Source organism: Salmo salar, unplaced genomic scaffold (genome assembly GCF_905237065.1).
Source record: "Salmo salar unplaced genomic scaffold, Ssal_v3.1, whole genome shotgun sequence".
Taxonomy (NCBI): Eukaryota; Metazoa; Chordata; class Actinopteri; order Salmoniformes; family Salmonidae; genus Salmo; species Salmo salar.
The window spans coordinates 27501-40000 of NW_025549384.1; the positions used below are offsets into that span (position 1 = coordinate 27501).

Consider the following 12500-nt stretch of genomic DNA (forward strand, 5'->3'; position numbering starts at 1 on the left):
TCAGTGACACAAAGTTCAAGCTGCTTATCTAATTGGTGAAAATGCAATGTCTGTTTATCAGACTCATTTTAACTATATATGTTGTAGCAAGAGATTGTTTCTCACTTACGGCCATACCAGCCTGGGTACGCCCGATCTCGTCTGATCTCGGAAGCTAAGCAGGGTCGGGCCTGGTTAGTACTTGGATGGGAGACCGCCTGGGAATACCAGGTGCTGTAAGCATTTTGTCCACGAGGGTGTGCTCTTGCACTATTTCATCAGCAACACTGCCTTGTATTAAGCATTTAATGATGAATTGACTAAATGTCTGTTTTATCAGACTCACTTTGACTATATATGTTGTAGCAAGAGATTGTTTCTTGCTTACGGCCATACCAGCCTGGGTACGCCCGATCTCGTCTGATCTCGGAAGCGAAGCAGGGTCGGGCCTGGTTAGTACTTGGATGGGAGACCCCCTGGGAATACCAGGTGCTGTAAGCATTTTGTCCACGAGGGTGTGCTCTTGCACTATTTCATCAGCAACACTGCCTTGTATTAAGCATTTAATGATGAATTGACTTAATGTCTGTTTTATCAGACTCACTTTGACTATATATGTTGTAGCAAGAGATTGTTTCTTGCTTACGGCCATACCAGCCTGGGTACGCCCGATCTCGTCTGATCTCGAAAGCTAAGCAGGGTCGGGCCTGGTTAGTACTTGGATGGGAGACCGCCTGGGAATACCAGGTGCTGTAAGCATTTTGTCCACGAGGGTGTGCTCTTGCACTATTTCATCAGCAACACTGCCTTGTATTAAGCATTTAATGATGAATTGACTAAATGCAGCTTCCTGCCTTTTTAATAGGATCAAATTTCCTTGTGTTTTCAATTAGCATCTGCCTTGTATTTATAAGACAAACAAGAATATTGTTGCTGAATGCAGCTTGTGTGTGCTTTGTGCTCCTTTGCCCTGTTCAAATGATGAAAGGAAATAAAGTTGGTATTTTATCCAACTACCTGTGCTAAAAAGTGATGGGAACAGTGTTTGTAATTTCTTCTACTTTTTCAGTGACACAAAGTTCAAGCTGCTTATCTAATTGGTGAAAATGCAATGTCTGTTTATCAGACTCATTTTGACTATATATGTTGTAGCAAGAGATTGTTTCTCGCCTACGGCCATACCAGCCTGGGTACGCCCGATCTCGTCTGATCTCGGAAGCTAAGCAGGGTCGGGCCTGGTTAGTACTTGGATGGGAGACCGCCTGGGAATACCAGGTGCTGTAAGCATTTTGTCCACGAGGGTGTGCTCTTGCACTATTTCATCAGCAACACTGCCTTGTATTAAGCATTTAATGATGAATTGACTAAATGTCTGTTTTATCAGACTCACTTTGACTATATATGTTGTAGCAAGAGATTGTTTCTCGCTTACGGCCATACCAGCCTGGGTACGCCCGATCTCGTCTGATCTCGGAAGCTAAGCAGGGTCGGGCCTGGTTAGTACTTGGATGGGAGACCGCCTGGGAATACCAGGTGCTGTAAGCATTTTGTCCACGAGGGTGTGCTCTTGCACTATTTCATCAGCAACACTGCCTTGTATTAAGCATTTAATGATGAATTGACTAAATGTCTGTTTTATCAGACTCACTTTGACTATATATGTTGTAGCAAGAGATTGTTTCTTGCTTACGGCCATACCAGCCTGGGTACGCCCGATCTCGTCTGATCTCGAAAGCTAAGCAGGGTCGGGCCTGGTTAGTACTTGGATGGGAGACCGCCTGGGAATACCAGGTGCTGTAAGCATTTTGTCCACGAGGGTGTGCTCTTGCACTATTTCATCAGCAACACTGCCTTGTATTAAGCATTTAATGATGAATTGACTAAATGCAGCTTCCTGCCTTTTTAATAGGATCAAATTTCCTTGTGTTTTCAATTAGCATCTGCCTTGTATTTATAAGACAAACAAGAATATTGTTGCTGAATGCAGCTTGTGTGTGCTTTGTGCTCCTTTGCCCAGTTCAAATGATGAAAGGAAATAAACTTGGTATTTTATCCAACTACCTGTGCTAAAAAGTGATGGGAACAGTGTTTGTAATTTCTTCTACTTTTTCAGTGACACAAAGTTCAAGCTGCTTATCTAATTGGTGAAAATGCAATGTCTGTTTATCAGACTCATTTTAACTATATATGTTGTAGCAAGAGATTGTTTCTCGCTTACGGCCATACCAGCCTGGGTACGCCCGATCTCGTCTGATCTCGGAAGCTAAGCAGGGTCGGGCCTGGTTAGTACTTGGATGGGAGACCGCCTGGGAATACCAGGTGCTGTAAGCATTTTGTCCACGAGGGTGTGCTCTTGCACTATTTCATCAGCAACACTGCCTTGTAGTAAGCATTTAATGATGAATTGACTAAATGTCTGTTTTATCAGACTCACTTTGACTATATATGTTGTAGCAAGAGATTGTTTCTCGCTTACGGCCATACCAGCCTGGGTACGCCCGATCTCGTCTGATCTCGGAAGCGAAGCAGGGTCGGGCCTGGTTAGTACTTGGATGGGAGACCCCCTGGGAATACCAGGTGCTGTAAGCATTTTGTCCACGAGGGTGTGCTCTTGCACTATTTCATCAGCAACACTGCCTTGTATTAAGCATTTAATGATGAATTGACTTAATGTCTGTTTTATCAGACTCACTTTGACTATATATGTTGTAGCAAGAGATTGTTTCTCGCTTACGGCCATACCAGCCTGGGTACGCCCGATCTCGTCTGATCTCGAAAGCTAAGCAGGGTCGGGCCTGGTTAGTACTTGGATGGGAGACCGCCTGGGAATACCAGGTGCTGTAAGCATTTTGTCCACGAGGGTGTGCTCTTGCACTATTTCATCAGCAACACTGCCTTGTAGTAAGCATTTAATGATGAATTGACTAAATGCAGCTTCCTGCCTTTTTAATAGGATCAAATTTCCTTGTGTTTTCAATTAGCATCTGCCTTGTATTTATGAGACAAACAAGAATATTGTTGCTGAATGCAGCTTGTGTGTGCTTTGTGCTCCTTTGCCCTGTTCAAATGATGAAAGGAAATAAAGTTGGTATTTTATCCAACTACCTGTGCTAAAAAGTGATGGGAACAGTGTTTGTAATTTCTTCTACTTTTTCAGTGACACAAAGTTCAAGCTGCTTATCTAATTGGTGAAAATGCAATGTCTGTTTATCAGACTCATTTTAACTATATATGTTGTAGCAAGAGATTGTTTCTCGCTTACGGCCATACCAGCCTGGGTACGCCCGATCTCGTCTGATCTCGGAAGCTAAGCAGGGTCGGGCCTGGTTAGTACTTGGATGGGAGACCGCCTGGGAATACCAGGTGCTGTAAGCATTTTGTCCACGAGGGTGTGCTCTTGCACTATTTCATCAGCAACACTGCCTTGTATTAAGCATTTAATGATGAATTGACTTAATGTCTGTTTTATCAGACTCACTTTGACTATATATGTTGTAGCAAGAGATCGTTTCTTGCTTACGGCAATACCAGCCTGGGTACGCCCGATCTCGTCTGATCTCGGAAGCGAAGCAGGGTCGGGCCTGGTTAGTACTTGGATGGGAGACCCCCTGGGAATACCAGGTGCTGTAAGCATTTTGTCCACGAGGGTGTGCTCTTGCACTATTTCATCAGCAACACTGCCTTGTATTAAGCATTTAATGATGAATTGACTTAATGTCTGTTTTATCAGACTCACTTTGACTATATATGTTGTAGCAAGAGATTGTTTCTTGCTTACGGCCATACCAGCCTGGGTACGCCCGATCTCGTCTGATCTCGAAAGCTAAGCAGGGTCGGGCCTGGTTAGTACTTGGATGGGAGACCGCCTGGGAATACCAGGTGCTGTAAGCATTTTGTCCACGAGGGTGTGCTCTTGCACTATTTCATCACCAACACTGCCTTGTATTAAGCATTTAATGATGAATTGACTTAATGTCTGTTTTATCAGACTCACTTTGACTATATATGTTGTAGCAAGAGATTGTTTCTCGCTTACGGCCATACCAGCCTGGGGGCGCTAATCCTTGATTGGAGAAGTGACGACAGGTGCGAGTAATTGAGCTGTGAGTGTTTGCTTGAGAGTGTTTGCTCGAGAGCTATTTTCGTTTCTTTTTTGGATTTTGCAATATAATTTATTGTTTTTTCATTTGGATAGTTTTTAGTTTTGTTTAGTTTTCCCCCCCTGCAGTTTTGCTGCCTGGGGGAGGTTTTTTTGCTTTCATTTTTGATTCACAATGACGGACAACATGGCAACGACAAACGGAACGGACAAAGACAACGAAAATGCGCAACGGAAGGAAAACGAAAAAGGAGGAATGAAATATGGAAAAGAATACACGGTGGCAATTGAGTTGGTGGGAGAAGAAAAGGTGACGACGATGGAATTACTACGAGCAATTAAGGAGACGTGTGGAGAGGTGGTGGGATGCCGAATGAAAGGAGATAAGAAATATGAAATTACGATGAGAAACGGAAAAGGTAAAGAACGGCTAATGGACGGTATACGGATAAAGGACAACAAGATACTGGCGAGAGATGTGAATATTAATGAATTGGTGGTGTCTTTTATGAATCTACCGGTATATATAGAAGATAAAGTGATACTGGACAAGTTGAGAAGCTGGGGAGTAACGGCCGTATCGGAGATAAGGAGGAGAGTTTGGCCTGGAACGGAGGTGGTTGACGGAACAAGTTAAATTTACGGAAAAAGTCACATCATTGCCATATTCCACAAAAATTGAGACGCTGGAAGGAGCTGAATACTTCAGGGTGATCCATGACAAGCAGGTCAGAGTTTGTCGATTGTGCATACAACCTGGGCACATAGTTAAAGATTGCCCTGAATTCAAGTGTTTCAAGTGCGGCAATCAAGGCCATTATGCGAGAGAGTGTGTCGGAGAGAAGGAAAGGAATGTTTGTGGTAGATGCAGAAAGAGATTGGCGGAATGCAACTGTGGAGAAGTTATGACTGAAGAGGGGAGTCAAGTACTATTCGAGGAAGCAGTTGTATTGTCGGAAGAAGGAGAAGAAGATGGAGGAGATGATGTGGTGGAAGGTGGAGAGACGGAGGAAGGAAGAAGGGAGAAGAAGGAAGACCAGAAGATTAACGAAATTGGGAGCAGCATGGATTCAGAAATAAGAAGATGGAGTTTTCAGGAGGAGGGGGGGAGTGGACTGGGGGGAAACTCGGGGGACTCACAGGTTTTAGGGGAAAGCACAGCACAAACAAGTAACTCGGGGGGTGAAGAAATGGAGAGGGTTTTAAGTTTAATGACAATAACAGAGACGGGTATGAACACGGGGAGCACAACGACGACAATATATGAGACGGAGATGAACGCGGGGAGCACAACGAACATTCCAGAAACGGCGATGAACACGGGGAGCACAACGACGACTACACATGAGACGGAGATGAACATTCCAGAAACGGCGGAGAACACGGGGAGCACAACGAACATTCCAGAATCGGCGATGAACACGGGGAGCACAACGGACGAGGGTGTAAAGAAGAAAAGTTGGCTGGATGAAATGGACTTGGAGGAGATATCGGACTCGGATGATGGGGAAAAGTTTGAAAGAATGAGAGGAGGATACAGGAAGAGGAAAGCAGCGGAGGGGGGGAGAGAAAGGGTGGAAGAGGAAAGAAACTGGATAAAAGGTAGAGGATAATGAAATTATATTTTATAATTTTATTATTTATTAGTATGGTCACAATAATGTCGATAAATGCGAATGGGTTGAGAACAATAGGAACATTTAATAGAATAGTACACATAAAGAATTCTGATATTTTATGTATTCAAGAGACGCACTGGGATAATATGTGTGTTTTAGAAGTACAGAAAATATGGAGGGATTTTATTTATGTAAACAATGGTAGGGGGAATTCATGTGGGGTTGCAATTTTAATAAGGAAGGATGTAGTAGAAAATGTGAAGAAGATATATAATGATAATAATGGGCGGATTTTAATTTTAGACTTTGAGTATATGAGTAGGGTTTTTAGGATTATAAATATTTATGCGCCGAATAATGAAATAGAGAGAAGGAATTTATTTTTAGAATTAGCGAAATGGTGCAAGGGAAACTGTATTTTAGTTGGGGATTTTAATGTAAAAATGGATAGACTAGATATGACAAGGGGAGCTATTTTTAGAAGTGATGTATCTAGGGGGGTTTTAAGGAAAATGATGGTTGAAAACAATTTAATTGATATATGGAGGGAGGAGAATCCGAATAAGAGAGAATTTTCTAGAAGGCAGGTGGTTTTAGGGGAATTGAAACAGACACGGATAGATTTGGTTTTAGTAAATGAAGGGTTAAGGAATTTTATGAAGGATATTAAATATATTTTTACAACTTTTAGTGATCATGCTGGGTTAACATTTTCGGTGGGGTTAGATAAGGAAAGGAGAGGGGGGGGAATATGGTGTATGAATGCAGGGTATCTAGGTGATGAGGAATACGGGAAACGACTTAAATCTTTGATAGAAGATGAAATGGAGGATAAGCAAAAAGGGAATGATAAGTGCAAGTGGTGGGAAAATGTTAAAGAAAAAATAAAAGTTTTTAGTATTAGATATGCAAGGAAGAAGAGGAGTAGGATGATAAGAGCAGAAAATTATTTAAGAACAAAATTGAATGAAGAAATGAAGAAATGTGATAGTGATCCTGATTATACTATTGAAAGGTTTTTAGATTTAAAAGCAAAATTGAGCAAATGTGAAATAGAGAAGTGTAAGGGTGCAATTATTAGAAGTAGGGCAAAATATGTTTTATGTTTTTTCTTGGTTTAGAAAAAACTAAACAGACGAAATCATATATTAGTGAGATTGAAAATGTAAAGGGTGAAGTGGTAAATGATTATGTTGAAATATTAGAAACTGTACAGAATTTTTATAAGGATTTATTTAAGAAAGGGGAGGTGGAGGAGGGGTGTGTAAAAGAGATTTTAAGTAGTGTGGATGTGCAAATTGGTGTTGAAGATAAGCAAATGTGTGATAGGAAGATAACAATGGATGAAGTGAAAGATGCAATTAAGGGTTTACAAATAAATAAAAGTCCTGGAGTAGATGGACTAATTGCAGAGTTTTATAAAATGTATGAAAGTATTTTAGCACCTATTTTATTAGAAGTATATCAATATATGGAAGACAATGATACTGTTTCAGATTCCATGGTGACAGGGCTGATATCGATTTTATATAAAAATAAGGGGAGCAAACTGAAACTAGAAAATTATAGGCCAATTAGTTTATTAAACTCAGATTATAAGATTTTAGCTAAGATACTGGCAAATAGGATGAAGATGGTTTTAAATGATATTATAGCACCTACACAAAATTATAGTGTGCCTGGAAGAGATATAGCAGATACCATAACTACACTTAGAGATGTGATAAATAAAATGAATAGTGACAAGATGGGGGGGATTGTTTTAAGTATAGATTTTAATAAAGCTTTTGACAGGGTGGAACATGATTTTATGTTTAGGGTACTGGAAAAGTATGGGTTTGGAAATGGTATAATAAGATGGATAAAATTATTATATAGAAAGGCTAAAAGTAGGGTTAAATGTAATGGGGTTTTAACAGATTCTTTTATTCTTGAGAGGTCAGTGAGACAGGGGTGCCCTTTATCAGCTTTATTGTTTGTTTTATCGGTAGAACCCTTAGCGGCATACCTTAAAAAAGATCATTTTATAAATTGTGTAGAGACTCCGCAAGGAGGTTTTAGTTTAATTCATCAATATGCAGACGATACCACAATTACAGTCAGAGATGAGGGAAGTGTTAAAAGGGTGATGGAGTGTTTTAAAGTATATGAGAAAGCCTCAGGAGCTAAAGTGAATATGGAAAAGTCAGTAATAATGTATGTTGGGAAGAATAATGAGGGGACTTTTCCTTTTAAGGTGGTAAATGATTATTTTAAGGTGTTAGGTGTGTTTTTAGGGGTGAAGGAACAAGAAGCTAGGGATCTGACATGGAGTGGGGTTATAAATAAAGTTAGGAAGGTAGTAAATATGTGGAGGGGGAGGGCTTTGAAATTAAAAGGGAAAGTAATTGTTGTAAATTCCTTGCTGATGTCAATTTTTATTCATGTCATGAACGTTTTAGATGTACCAGAATGGGTTTTATCTGAAATGAATACGATTTTAGTTGATTTTTTATGGGATGGGAAAGGAGCGAAAATTTCTTTTAAAACATTGATTGCAGGATATGAGGAGGGGGGTTTGAAGTTGGTGGATTTAAATGTAAGGAAAAAAGCAATTAGAGTTAAAATGGTACGGAAATATTTATATGGTGAACTAGATTATGGATGGAAAAGATTTTTTAAGGAGTATTTGCAGGAGGTTGGGAGGATGGGGGACAATGGTTTATTGATGTGCATGAAAAAAGAAATGTTAAGTAATATACCATTGTTTTATAGAGAAGTGTTTGAAGCTTGGGGGGGAGTTTTTACCAAATATTTATTATGAGTGTACCATTTTAGACAATATTTTAAATCAGCCAATTTTCTTAAATCCCAAGATACAATATAATAATAAGATGTTGTTTTGTAAATATTTTATGAGGGCTGGGATGAGACAGATTGGGGATATTTTATACGAGGTCATTCCAGGGTTTCTTACTGTACAAGCGATCTATGATAATGTTTGTGAAGTAGAAGATGAAATAAGTAAAACTACAATAGAAAATATGTATAAGAGAATTTTAGGGTGTATTCCTGAAGAATGGGTGCTTTTAATAAATACAGAGGTGGTTGAGAGGGCTAAGGGTTTACCGGTTTTATATTATGAAAGTAATGGGGAGAAACATGTTTTATCAGGTTTGAAAGTTAAAAAGATTTATGAAAAATGTATTTTAAGAGAGATAAAAGCTCCTGCTTCAGAAAAAGTGTGGTCTAGGGTATTTGTAAATATAGATGTAAAATCAATATGGAAGAATGTCAATGTCAAATATAATTCTATAGAATGTGAAGATAATGATTTTAAATTGAAACATAATAGGATTTTTTACGAACGTGGTTTTACATCAAATAAATAGAGACATTAAAAGAGAATGTGATATTTGTGGTACGGAGGTGGAAAATTTTATGCACTTTTTTATTGAATGTAGTAGATTACAAGGGTTTCATGAGTTTATAAAGGGGCTTTTAGAACAACATTGGGGAGAAGATATTGTAAATGGGGTTGAGTGGAGGAGGTTGTTTCTATTTGGTATAAATGGAAAAAGCAAAGTTTTTAATATTAATTTGATGAATTTTGTTCTTAGCCATGCTAGATACGCTGTAAGACAAAGAAGGAATTTAGGACATTATGAAGGGAAAATTGTGAGTGTGGAGGTTTTATTTAAAAGTATTTTAGAGAAAGATATTGAACTAATATATAAATATGGAGGATGTAATTTTGAAAAACTGTTTGTGTGGGGGAGCACTTTTATCGAAATTGATCAAAATGGAAAACTTGCTTTTAATTATTAATTGGTTTTAGTGGATGATTGTGTTTTTTAATTGGTTTTATTTTCTTTTCTTTTTTGATTTTGTAAAAGGATGAATTGTTCATCCTTTTTATTATTATTGTTTGAATATTGTAAATATTATGTGTTTTTTCATAATAAAAGATAAAAAAAAAGGTACTCCCGATCTCGTCTGATCTCGGAAGCTAAGCAGGGTCGGGCCTGGTTAGTACTTGGATGGGAGACCGCCTGGGAATACCAGGTGCTGTAAGCATTTTGTCCACGAGGGTGTGCTCTTGCACTATTTCATCAGCAACACTGCCTTGTAGTAAGCATTTAATGATGAATTGACTAAATTTCTGTTTTATCAGACTCACTTTGACTATATATGTTGTAGCAAGAGATTGTTTCTCGCTTACGGCCATATCAGCCTGGGTACGCCCGATCTCGTCTGATCTCGGAAGCTAAGCAGGGTCGGGCCTGGTTAGTACTTCGATGGGAGACTGCCTGGGAATACCAGGTGCTGTAAGCATTTTGTCCACGAGGGTGTGCTCTTGCACTATTTCATCAGCAACACTGCCTTGTAGTAAGCATTTAATGATGAATTGACTAAATTTCTGTTTTATCAGACTCACTTTGACTATATATGTTGTAGCAAGAGATTGTTTCTCGCTTACGGCCATATCAGCCTGGGTACGCCCGATCTCGTCTGATCTCGGAAGCTAAGCAGGGTTGGGCCTGGTTAGTACTTTGATGGGAGACTGCCTGGGAATACCAGGTGCTGTAAGCATTTTGTCCACGAGGGTGTGCTCTTGCACTATTTCATCAGCAACACTGCCTTGTAGTAAGCATTTAATGATGAATAGACTAAATGTCTGTTTTATCAGACTCACTTTGACTATATATGTTGTAGCAAGAGATTGTTTCTCGCTTACGGCCATACCAGCCTGGGTACGCCCGATCTCGTCTGATCTCGGAAGCTAAGCAGGGTCGTGCCTGCTTAGTACTTGGATGGGAGACCGCCTGGGAATACCAGGTGCTGTAAGCATTTTGTCCACGAGGGTGTGCTCTTGCTCTATTTCATCAGCAACACTGCCTTGTAGTAAGCATTTAATGATGAATTGACTAAATGCAGCTTCCTGCCTTTTTAATAGGATCAAATTTCCTTGTGTTTTCAATTAGCATCTGCCTTGTATTTATAAGACAAACAAGAATATTGTTGCTGAATGCAGCTTGTGTGTGCTTTGTGCTCCTTTGCCCTGTTCAAATGATGAAAGGAAATAAAGTTTGTATTTTATCCAACTACCTGTGCTAAAAAGTGATGGGAACAGTGTTTGTAATTTCTTCTACTTTTTCAGTGACACAAAGTTCAAGCTGCTTATCTAATTGGTGAAAATGCAATGTCTGTTTATCACACTCACTTTGACTATATATGTTGTAGCAAGAGATTGTTTCTCGCTTACGGCAATACCAGCTTGGGTACGCCCGATCTCGTCTGATCTCGGAAGCTAAGCAGGGTCGGGCCTGGTTAGTACTTGGATGGGAGACCGCCTGGGAATACCAGGTGCTGTAAGCATTTTGTCCACGAGGGTGTGCTCTTGCACTATTTCATCAGCAACACTGCCTTGTTGTAAGCATTTAATGATGAATTGACTAAATTTCTGTTTTATCAGACTCACTTTGACTATATATGTTGTAGCAAGAGATTGTTTCTCGCTTACGGCCATACCAGCCTGGGTACGCCCGATCTCGTCTGATCTCGGAAGCTAAGCAGGGTCGGGCCTGGTTAGTACTTGGATGGGAGACCGCCTGGGAATACCAGGTGCTGTAAGCATTTTGTCCACGAGGGTGTGCTCTTGCACTATTTCATCAGCAACACTGCCTTGTAGTAAGCATTTAATGATGAATTCACTAAATGTCTGTTTTATCAGACTCACTTTGACTAATATAGTTTGTAGCAAGAGATTGTTTCTCGCTTACGGCCATACCAGCCTGGGTACGCCCGGTCTCGTCTGATCTCGGAAGCTAAGCAGGGTCGTGCCTGGTTAGTACTTAGATGGGAGACCGCCTGGGAATACCAGGTGCTGTAAGCATTTTGTCCACGAGGGTGTGCTCTTGCACTATTTCATCAGCAACACTGCCTTGTAGTAAGCATTTAATGATGAATTGACTAAATGCAGCTTCCTGCCTTTTTAATAGGATCAAATTTCCTTGTGTTTTCAATTAGCATCTGCCTTGTATTTATAAGACAAACAAGAATATTGTTGCTGAATGCAGCTTGTGTGTGCTTTATGCTCCTTTGCCCTGTTCAAATGATGAAAGGAAATAAAGTTTGTATTTTATCCAACTACCTGTGCTAAAAAGTGATGGGAACAGTGTTTGTAATTTCTTCTACTTTTTCAGTGACACAAAGTTCAAGCTGCTTATCTAATTGGTGAAAATGCAATGTCTGTTTATCACACTCACTTTGACTCTATATGTTGTAGCAAGAGATTGTTTCTCGCTTACGGCCATATCAGCCTGGGTACTCCCGATCTCGTCTGATCTCGGAAGCTAAGCAGGGTCGGGCCTGGTTAGTACTTGGATGGGAGACCGCCTGGGAATACCAGGTGCTGTAAGCATTTTGTCCACGAGGGTGTGCTCTTGCACTATTTCATCAGCAACACTGCCTTGTAGTAAGCATTTAATGATGAATTGACTAAATGTCTGTTTTATCAGACTCACTTTGACTATATATGTTGTAGCAAGAGATTGTTTCTCGCTTACGGCCATACCAGCCTGGGTACTCCCGATCTCGTCTGATCTCGGAAGCTAAGCAGGGTCGGGCCTGGTTAGTACTTGGATGGGAGACCGCCTGGGAATACCAGGTGCTGTAAGCATTTTGTCCACGAGGGTGTGCTCTTGCACTATTTCATCAGCAACACTGCCTTGTAGTAAGCATTTAATGATGAATTTACTAAATTTCTGTTTTATCAGACTCACTTTGACTATATATGTTGTAGCAAGAGATTGTTTCTCGCT

General features: G+C 40.1%; 21 non-coding genes across 21 annotated transcripts in view; all 21 read left to right on the forward strand.

Annotated features, from left to right (window-relative positions):
* Positions 1-103: 103 nt before the first annotated feature.
* LOC123738238 (5S ribosomal RNA) lies at positions 104-222 on the forward strand. The gene has a single exon (XR_006767455.1). It is a non-coding gene; the product is annotated as a 5S ribosomal RNA (ribosomal RNA).
* Positions 223-361: 139 nt separating this feature from the next.
* LOC123738234 (5S ribosomal RNA) lies at positions 362-480 on the forward strand. Its single transcript, XR_006767451.1, has one exon. It is a non-coding gene; the product is annotated as a 5S ribosomal RNA (ribosomal RNA).
* Positions 481-619: 139 nt separating this feature from the next.
* Positions 620-738, forward strand: LOC123738251 (5S ribosomal RNA). The gene has a single exon (XR_006767468.1). It is a non-coding gene; the product is annotated as a 5S ribosomal RNA (ribosomal RNA).
* Positions 739-1147: 409 nt separating this feature from the next.
* Positions 1148-1266, forward strand: LOC123738022 (5S ribosomal RNA). The gene has a single exon (XR_006767316.1). It is a non-coding gene; the product is annotated as a 5S ribosomal RNA (ribosomal RNA).
* Positions 1267-1405: 139 nt separating this feature from the next.
* Positions 1406-1524, forward strand: LOC123738080 (5S ribosomal RNA). The gene has a single exon (XR_006767373.1). It is a non-coding gene; the product is annotated as a 5S ribosomal RNA (ribosomal RNA).
* A 139-nt stretch (positions 1525-1663) lies between these two features.
* LOC123738019 (5S ribosomal RNA) lies at positions 1664-1782 on the forward strand. The gene has a single exon (XR_006767313.1). It is a non-coding gene; the product is annotated as a 5S ribosomal RNA (ribosomal RNA).
* A 409-nt stretch (positions 1783-2191) lies between these two features.
* LOC123738091 (5S ribosomal RNA) lies at positions 2192-2310 on the forward strand. The gene has a single exon (XR_006767384.1). It is a non-coding gene; the product is annotated as a 5S ribosomal RNA (ribosomal RNA).
* Positions 2311-2449: 139 nt separating this feature from the next.
* On the forward strand, positions 2450-2568 carry LOC123738236 (5S ribosomal RNA). The gene has a single exon (XR_006767453.1). It is a non-coding gene; the product is annotated as a 5S ribosomal RNA (ribosomal RNA).
* A 139-nt stretch (positions 2569-2707) lies between these two features.
* On the forward strand, positions 2708-2826 carry LOC123738020 (5S ribosomal RNA). Its single transcript, XR_006767314.1, has one exon. It is a non-coding gene; the product is annotated as a 5S ribosomal RNA (ribosomal RNA).
* A 409-nt stretch (positions 2827-3235) lies between these two features.
* On the forward strand, positions 3236-3354 carry LOC123738103 (5S ribosomal RNA). The gene has a single exon (XR_006767395.1). It is a non-coding gene; the product is annotated as a 5S ribosomal RNA (ribosomal RNA).
* Positions 3355-3493: 139 nt separating this feature from the next.
* On the forward strand, positions 3494-3612 carry LOC123738038 (5S ribosomal RNA). The gene has a single exon (XR_006767331.1). It is a non-coding gene; the product is annotated as a 5S ribosomal RNA (ribosomal RNA).
* Positions 3613-3751: 139 nt separating this feature from the next.
* LOC123738021 (5S ribosomal RNA) lies at positions 3752-3870 on the forward strand. The gene has a single exon (XR_006767315.1). It is a non-coding gene; the product is annotated as a 5S ribosomal RNA (ribosomal RNA).
* A 6022-nt stretch (positions 3871-9892) lies between these two features.
* On the forward strand, positions 9893-10011 carry LOC123738083 (5S ribosomal RNA). Its single transcript, XR_006767376.1, has one exon. It is a non-coding gene; the product is annotated as a 5S ribosomal RNA (ribosomal RNA).
* Positions 10012-10150: 139 nt separating this feature from the next.
* LOC123738064 (5S ribosomal RNA) lies at positions 10151-10269 on the forward strand. The gene has a single exon (XR_006767357.1). It is a non-coding gene; the product is annotated as a 5S ribosomal RNA (ribosomal RNA).
* A 139-nt stretch (positions 10270-10408) lies between these two features.
* On the forward strand, positions 10409-10527 carry LOC123738115 (5S ribosomal RNA). The gene has a single exon (XR_006767407.1). It is a non-coding gene; the product is annotated as a 5S ribosomal RNA (ribosomal RNA).
* A 409-nt stretch (positions 10528-10936) lies between these two features.
* Positions 10937-11055, forward strand: LOC123738033 (5S ribosomal RNA). Its single transcript, XR_006767327.1, has one exon. It is a non-coding gene; the product is annotated as a 5S ribosomal RNA (ribosomal RNA).
* Positions 11056-11194: 139 nt separating this feature from the next.
* On the forward strand, positions 11195-11313 carry LOC123738114 (5S ribosomal RNA). Its single transcript, XR_006767406.1, has one exon. It is a non-coding gene; the product is annotated as a 5S ribosomal RNA (ribosomal RNA).
* A 140-nt stretch (positions 11314-11453) lies between these two features.
* Positions 11454-11572, forward strand: LOC123738120 (5S ribosomal RNA). Its single transcript, XR_006767412.1, has one exon. It is a non-coding gene; the product is annotated as a 5S ribosomal RNA (ribosomal RNA).
* A 409-nt stretch (positions 11573-11981) lies between these two features.
* LOC123738248 (5S ribosomal RNA) lies at positions 11982-12100 on the forward strand. Its single transcript, XR_006767465.1, has one exon. It is a non-coding gene; the product is annotated as a 5S ribosomal RNA (ribosomal RNA).
* A 139-nt stretch (positions 12101-12239) lies between these two features.
* On the forward strand, positions 12240-12358 carry LOC123738225 (5S ribosomal RNA). The gene has a single exon (XR_006767442.1). It is a non-coding gene; the product is annotated as a 5S ribosomal RNA (ribosomal RNA).
* A 139-nt stretch (positions 12359-12497) lies between these two features.
* The window catches only part of LOC123738028 (5S ribosomal RNA), a 119-nt gene continuing 116 nt past the window's right edge, over positions 12498-12500 (forward strand). Inside the window, exon 1 of the ribosomal RNA XR_006767322.1 lies at positions 12498-12500. This exon is cut by the window's right edge and continues 116 nt beyond it. This is a non-coding gene — a ribosomal RNA (5S ribosomal RNA).